Raw genomic sequence first — 8245 nt, forward strand, 5'->3', positions numbered from 1 at the left:
ACAACATACATAAAGGTCAGAATATACTAAGGAGTCATTAAATTACCTACCTTATCAACTAGTTCTAAAAATAAACAACAGTACTAACCATTATACCCTTAATATACAAATACTAGTCTATCTCACACACCACACCCCACATCCATCACATTCTACACATGTAAAGAATAGAAGGGCTGGGGCTGGAAAGATGGCTTAGAGGATAAGAGCACTGCTTGCTCTTCCAGAGGTACTGAGTTCAATTCCCAGCAACCACATGGTGGCTCACAACCACCTAATGAGATCTGGTGCCCTCTTCTGGCCTGTAGACATTGTATACATAATAAATAAATCTTAAAAAAAAAAAAAAAAAAAAAAAGATGGGCCCTGTAGTGAATTTTGAAGACAACAACACATGCCTATATGAAATAACTGTAGTGGAGATCCTGGAGCTAGTAGTATAAATATCCAAATGAGAGCTGTGTAAGTTCAAGTAAAAAAGAAGTAAGTTTCATGCTGGAAATGGTTCAGCTAGTTCAGAGAGAGGGCAAGCCTTTACATTAAGGTTGCAAACTACATTTGTGGTCACATCCTTCTTTCACTTCCTTGGTTTTAGTTTAGTAACCAAATTCCCCAGAATCCACTCTGGTTTCTGGGTTAGCCAATACGTGATGGCTCATACCTGTAATCCCAACACCCATGAGAAAGAGAGGCAAGAGGGCTACCATAAATTAGAGCCAGCTAGGGCTACACAGTAAGATTCTGTGTCAAAAAGAATCAGCAACAAAAAATCCAAGAATGGTGGCTATAATCCTAGTACCTGAGAGTTAGAAACAAGAAGACAAAGAGTCCAAGACCAGGGTGAATACTTGGCTCAGCAGTGAAGAGACCTTGTTGCTCTTGTAGAGAACCTGAGTTCAGTTACCCACATAGTGCCCCATAACCATCTACAAATCCAGTTCTAAAGGATCCAATGCTTGCTTCTGATCTTCTCACTGGGTACGCACAGGGTATACATATACATTCAAGAAAAATATTCACACACATAAAATATTTTTTTTTAAATGAGTTCATGCTAGGTGGTAGTGACACACACCTTTAATCTCAGCACTCAGGAGGCAGAGGCAGATGGAGCTCTGAGTTGGAAGTCAACTTGGTGTTGAATGAGTTCTAGGACAACCAGAACTGCACAGGAAAACCCTGTCTTGAAAACAAAACAAACAAACAAAAAAACCAAAAGTGAGTTCATGGTCATCCTTGGCTACATAGGGTTTGAGGCCAGACTAGGCTACCTAAGACCTTGCCTAAAATAAATAAAATTTAATCACAGCACCCAGGAGCTAAGTACAGATGGCCATGGAAGTCAGAGGCATTGGATCCCCCTGGAGTTGGAGTTACAGGTTTTGTGTGCGGGGAACTGAACTCAGGTCCTCTGCAAAACAGTAGACATTTTCTTTACACTGAACTGTCTGTCTCTCCAGTCCCTAACGTTTGTCTCCCCCCCCCCCCCCCCCCCCCCCGCCCCAGCTGAGGACTGAACCCAGGGCCTTCTCTACTACTGAGCTAAATCTCCAGCCCCAAATGTTTCTTTTTTCTTTTTTTTTTTTTTTTTTGGTTTGGTTTTTCGAGACAGGGTTTCTCTGTGTAGCTTTGCACCTTTCCTGGCTCTCACTCTGTAGACCAGGCTGGCCTCAAACTCACAAAGATCCACCTGGCTCTGCCTCCCGAGTGCTGGGATTAAAGGCGTGCACCACCACCGCCCAGCTTGTTTGTTTCTTTAGTAGAGTGTTCCATATGTAGTCCAGTGTGTGTGTGTGTGTGTGGTAAAATATGCATGATAACCTATCATTTTAATTATTTTTAAGTATACAATTCAATCCAGTGGCATTAAATACATTTATAAAGTTGTACAACCATCAGGACCATCCATTTACTTACCTCTTTTAATCTTATAAAACTATGGATTAAACAGTAATTTCCCATTATTCTCTTACCCCTCTTCTGGCAACCACTATTCTATTTTCCGTATGATTTATGGTTCTGTTTTTGTTTTTAAGACAGGGTTTCTCTGTGTAGCCCTCGCTGTCCAGGAACTCACCTGGAACTAGACCAAGATGGCCTCAAACTCAAGAGATTTCACCTGCCTCTGCCTAGAGTGCTGGGACTAAAGGCATGTACCACCACCACTTTTGACTACTGAGTTCCTCAGTAACTGAAATCATACAGTACTTTTCTTATGACTGACTTCACTTACCATAGTATCTTCAAAATATAGTCATTCTGTAATGTACAAAGTGACCATCCTTAAAAAAAATTCTCCAGGGAAAGGCTGGAGAGATTGGTTAAGAGCACTGGATGGTTGTGAACTGCCTGATGGTGAGTAGTGGGAATCAAACTTGGATCCACTGAAAGAGCAATGAGCGCTTTTAAGCACTATGCCATCTCTCCAGCTCTCACTTTAAAAACTTCTTACCTTGGGACTGGAGCTCAGTGGTTAAGAGCACTTGCTTCTCTTGCAAAGAATCTGTGTCTGGTTTCTCACACTCACATGGCAGTTCACAACTGTCTGCAACTCCAGTTCTTGGGGGTCTGACACTCTCTTTTAATATCTACAAGTACTAGGCATGTATGATACATACACATATTGGAAGGCAAACACTCATACACACAAAATAAAAATAAAAATAAATTTTTTTTTTTGTTTTTCGAGACAGGGTTTCTCTGTGTAGCTTTGTGCCTTTTCTGGAACTTGCTTTGTAGACCAGGCTGGCCTCGAACTCACAGAGATCCTCCTGCCTCTGCCTCCCAAGTGCTGGGATTAAAGGTGTGCGCCACCACTGCCCAGCTAAAATTTTTAAAAAAATTTAAGACATATAGGAAAATCTTATCTTTGATCTGAAGAGATGGTTCAGTAGTTAAGAGTACTTGCTGCTCTTCAGAGGACCTGGGTTCAATTCTCAAGACACTTCTTTAAATCCAGTCCCAGGGATCCAACAACCTCTTCTGGCCTCCTGAGGCACCAGGCACACACATGGTACACAGACATACATGGTACACAGACATAAGTGCCAGCCAAACACCCATATACATAAATTTAAATAATAAACAAAAACTGTAAAAATATTGTCTTCATATGTATTGCACACAAATGTGTATGATATACATACATTCATTTAAGAACAGGTATATGTGTGCCTTGGCAAGCTTGTGGACATCAAAAGACAACCTCACTGTCCATCTCCTTTGAAACAAGTCTCTTTATTGGTTGCTGCTGCATACATGAGGCTAGCTGGGATTACAAGATTCTTATATTCCTTTTTAAGGCTACATAATATTCTAAAGTATAAACATATAAAGACATTATTTGCTTATCCATTCATCTATCAACTAGCTCTTGGGTTGCTTTATTTTAGCTATTATGAATATTGCTGTATGAGCATGGATACAAATACCTATTTGAGATTATGCTTCCAATCCCTTTGGGTACACCTATAAGTAGAACTGCTGAATCATATGGTTTTTGTTTTGAGTCTGGATCATCTATATAATGTAAACCCTCTTTTAAGCTTACAGCAAGTAAGCTCCCAAGTGTTGGGATTATAGTTGTGTATCACCATACCACAGGAGGTGTATATCACCTAGAATCCCAGCACTTGGGAGCTAAGAAGTCAGGAGTTATGCCTACATAGTGACTTCAAGGATCAGGCTACTACATGAGACCATATTTCAAAAATAAAAAATAATGTATATTATTATATATGGTATCTATAGTCAGGGCTATAATAGTAAGTTAGTTTCAGTATGAGCTACAGAGTGACAATCTTGTTTAAAACACCAATATTGGGGCTGGGGATTTAGCTCAGTGGTAGAGCACTTGCCTAGCAAGCACAAGGCCCTGGGTTCGATCCTCAGCTCCAAAAATAAAATAAAATAAAAAAATAAAACACCAATATTATTATTATTTAATTATTTAAAATATTAAATTAAAAATATCTAATTATTACTTTTTTTTTTTAAAGAAAAGGTTAAGGTTAATAGAGCTGGAATAGGGGTTTAGTTTAGTAGTGGGATCCGTAAAACCTGAGGTATGGTTTGACAGAACGTTGCACAAAAACAACTGAAAAAACTAGGTATCAAAGGTATTTGTACATCGATGTTCACAGCATTATTTACTACAGCCAAGTATTAAAACAGGTGATTGGGGGTTTGGGTGTGGTGGCACACAACTTTAATCCCAACACTTGGGAGGCACAGGCAGACAAATCATGTGAATTTGAGGCCAGTCTGGTCTACAAAGCAAGTTCCAGGACAGCTAGGGCCGTTACACAAAGAAACCCTGTCTTGGAAAAAAAAAAAAAAAAAGATGGAAAAACAGAGGCAGGAGGATCTCTGAGTTCAAGGACAGCCTGGAACATCCATTCCAGGGTGGCTAGGGCTGACTACACAGAGAAACCCTGTTGCAAAAAACAACAACTAAAATAGAGGATTGGATTTTTAAAAATGTATTCTAAGGGCTAGAGAAATGGCTCACTGGTTAAGAGTACTACTCTTGCAGAGGACCAGCATCCACATCAGGTGACTCACAACTGCCTGTAATTCCAGCTCCATGGGGTTTCATGCCTGTGGCCTCCATAAGCATCTACACTCACTTGCACATACCCACATGCATACATACATACATAAGTTAAAAAATAATAAAATTAATCTGTTTTTAGGTCCTCTATACAAAGGATGGAATACTATTTAATCAGACAAGAAATAAAATTCTGATACATACTATCCTATCAATCAACTTTAAAACCACTATACCAAGCCAACAGGCCAAACACAGAAAAGAACACATTGTATCATTTCATTTACACTTGAAATACAAATTCATAAAAAAAGTAGAGTAAAAGTTATCAAGGAGTACATGGAGAGTTACTTGCTTAATGGTTACAGAGTTTCTGATAGATAAGGTGAAAAGTTTTAGCAACAGCCATTGTGGTTGCAATACTTTGTGGCTGTAACTAATGCCACCTGAACTGTATAGGTTAAAAGGTAAATTTTTGTTACGATGTATATAAAAGTATACATTTAGTATAATTTTAAGACATAAAAGTACAATGTAGCATGAGCATACCCTATAACCTCAGTACTCTGTAAGTAGAGGAGGTTTTAGTAGTAGGAATTCCAGGACAGCCTGGGCTACATGAAACTGTATCTCAAAAAAAGGAAAGTTGCCAGGCTTGGTGGCACAGACTTTAAATCCCAGCACTGGGACACAGAAGAAGGTGGGTCTTTTGTGAGTTCTAGGCCAGCCGGGGAGCCATAGCGAGCCTCTGTCTCAAAGAGGGTGGTAGGAGGGGGCTGCTAGGGAAAAAGCTCAGTTGGTAAACTGCTTGCTGAGCAAACATAAAAAGTTAAGTTCAATACCCAGCACCAACAATAAAAAGGTAGGAGTGATAGTTCATGCTTGTAATTTCAGCACTGGAGAAGTGGAGACAGGAGAATCTTAGGGATTCAAATGGCTGCAGCCTAGCCCAATTAGCAAGCCATAGGTCCCAGGAAGAGACCTTGTCTCAAAAAAAGAAGGTGGGGGCTGGTGAAATGGCTCAGTAGGTAACTTGCTGCCAGGCTTAACAACCTGAGTTTGATTCTCACAACCCCCATGGTAGGATCAAAGAACCAACAAGTTGTCCAACCTCAGTGACTGAGGCAGAACTAAAGTTTGCACTAGCCTGTGCTACATAAGTAAAATTATCATCTCAAAGGAGAAGAAGAAAGCAATAGTAATGGCTAATATTTAGTGAACACTTTCTGCATACCAGACATTGTCCTAAGGGCATTACATGTATTACATAACAGATCTGGATAGCTCAATGGGAGAGTACTTGCCTAAAATTCACAAAGCTTCATGAGTTCTATTTCTAGTATCAGAAGCTGAGCACGGTGACACATAATGGGCATGGTGACAATAAATAATCTATCTCACTAAAACAACAACAACCCTACATGAGATGGCTGTATTCATTAACCTTATTCCAAAAGAAGAACTGAAGCTTAGGAAAGTTATTTAGACAATTTGTCCAGTGTCAATGAGTTAGTGAAGGGCACAGGGATTCAATGTCTGATTTCTGAAACTCTACCAGTTATCAACTGTACTGGGTTTCACACCATGACAGAACTGTTATAAAAAGGCACTCAGACCAGGTTTGTAGACACATACCTTTAATCCTACCACTCTAGATACAGAGGCAGGAAAATCTCTGTAAGTTCATGACTAGCCTGGTCCACACAGCCAGTTCCAGGCCAGCCAGGGCTGCATATCGAGACCTTGTCTCAAATATGTAAATGAACAAATAAAAACTTTTCAATAGTTTGATTATCTATGTAACCCTGATTCTGAATCAAGTCATTAACATCGGTTTTTACATCTAAGCATGGTGATAAATTTCTGTTTGAAGAATACCTTTAAGGGCTGGGTATATAGTACAGTGGCAGAACACTTTAGCCTAAAGTACATTATTTAATAAGCTCCCCATAACTGTGAATGACAGCAGCCAATCGTAGTTTCTGGAAAGTACAAAGGGAAAGATTACAAATTTAAATTCTTCCTTATATGAAGGGCTAAAAAACCTAAGATTCTAGAGCTGTAGAGATGGCTCAGCCGTTAAAGGCTAGGCTCACAACCAAAAAAATACAAAAAGCAGGGATTCTAAAGGTAAGAAAAATAAACTCAAGCCTGGTAACAAACTTCTGTAAGGAGGCTGGCAGGGCTATCTGCCACTCAGTGGGAGAGAACTTGCCTAGCAAGTGTAAAGAAAGCCCTGGATTCAATGACCAGCAAGGGTGTTATGCTTGCTCAGAACTGAGTCCTACCTATCCCAGAGATTTTATGTATATACAACCCTATAGATTTTATTCATAGATAAATGTTTATTAGCATAAAGTATTTACAAAAGTGTACTAGTTAAGGAGTTAAAATTCAATATTTTAAGTGTCTCAATGCAGTTTAGGATGGCCTCAAACTTGACATCCTCCTTCCTCATCCTCCTAAATGCCAGCATTACAAATATGCTGGTTCCACCAGGCATGGCATTAGATTCACCTTGTTATGTTTCCTCAAGATGGTAATATAGCGCTAGTTACTTTCCACGTTGTCATTAACTGTTACTCGCCTTGACACCTTTCCCTTTGCTCCGCAAGGTTGGCAACTGTGGCACATTTAATCAACAGGAAGTTGGAAACTAACAATGCCGAGGCACAATCCAGAGTTCAAAAACTGACTTGATCAGGAGGGAGAAAAACAAAAACTACTCAACGCCTTCCCTCATATCCAATTAGTTTGAAAGTCTGAACTTAATAAGCAAGCCTAGAATGTGCAAAACAAAACAAAACAAACTACCCCCAGTTTATGTGCTCTACAAATCAAGCCTTTTATTTTTATTAAGAAATGCAGTCCCACACTTGAATTCATTAGCTCAACGTCAATTCTAAAGTTAAAAGAAAAACACACTATTTACAACGCCAAAAGGAATCTAAAGCACGAATATGTGGAAATACCACTCTCCTCCTACATTCGCCCAACGGGTGCAGAACCCACCAGTCAGCCTCGCCCGCCTCCCGGTTCTACGGGCCCGTGGGCCAGGTTCTGAGCTCTCGCACCTTCCTGTCTGGGCGTCTAGGTGGGCGGCCAAGGTTACTTGCAGGGCACAAGAACTCCGTATGTAGTGATGTCTCCGAACTGGATCACAAACACAACGGAAAAGAAAAAGAAAGAAGCCAGCCTGCAGCTCCACAGAACGGAGCGCCGAAGCGGCCACCACGCGCCGGTCCCTCGGCCCACAGCTGGCCGCTCCGCGGGGGGACCGGTAATTCTACCGCCGCCTCGGGCCCCGCCCCGGGCCCGCGACCGTTCCGGGGCGTTCCGGCCGCGAGCGGAGCCTCCCTAGGCACACCGCTGCTAGGCTGTCTTCGCGAGCGAGGCCGCGGCCGCCCCGTGTCTTCGAAGTCACGGCTTCTAGGCCGCGCGGGCCCACGATTACCAGAGCCGCCCGGACAGCTAACCCTGTCCCAGCAGCTCGGGCACGCCCTCTCTCCTGTCCTGGGCCCTTACCAAAGCAGCGCAGCCCCCGCGACCCGCTCCTCCTCCTCAGCGGCCGCCACGGACCCAGCGTCGCGGAGACCGGAACTTCCTCCCGGTGGGCTCCGGCTTCCACAAAGGCGTCGCGCCACCGCCTTCAGCGCTGGGCCCGCCGGGAGATGAAGTACGGCGGCAAATCCC

The 8245-nt window shown here is 42.0% G+C and overlaps 1 protein-coding gene across 5 annotated transcripts in view; it reads right to left on the minus strand.

The window, feature by feature from the left end:
• Positions 1-8245, minus strand: part of Rbm6 (RNA binding motif protein 6) — a 124680-nt gene extending 116435 nt beyond the window's left edge. For 2 of the 5 annotated variants that reach the window (XM_036192597.1, XM_036192598.1), the window contains exon 1: positions 8078-8245. The gene's annotated coding sequence lies outside the window, so the exon portion shown is untranslated. Of the gene's footprint in view, positions 1-7626; positions 8050-8077 lie in introns of those variants that run through there. The other 3 variants (XM_036192593.1, XM_036192594.1, XM_036192595.1) reach the window with 2 other exon arrangements.

The sequence above is a fragment of the Onychomys torridus genome, chromosome 7 (assembly GCF_903995425.1).
Source record: "Onychomys torridus chromosome 7, mOncTor1.1, whole genome shotgun sequence".
Lineage (NCBI taxonomy): Eukaryota > Metazoa > Chordata > Mammalia > Rodentia > Cricetidae > Onychomys > Onychomys torridus.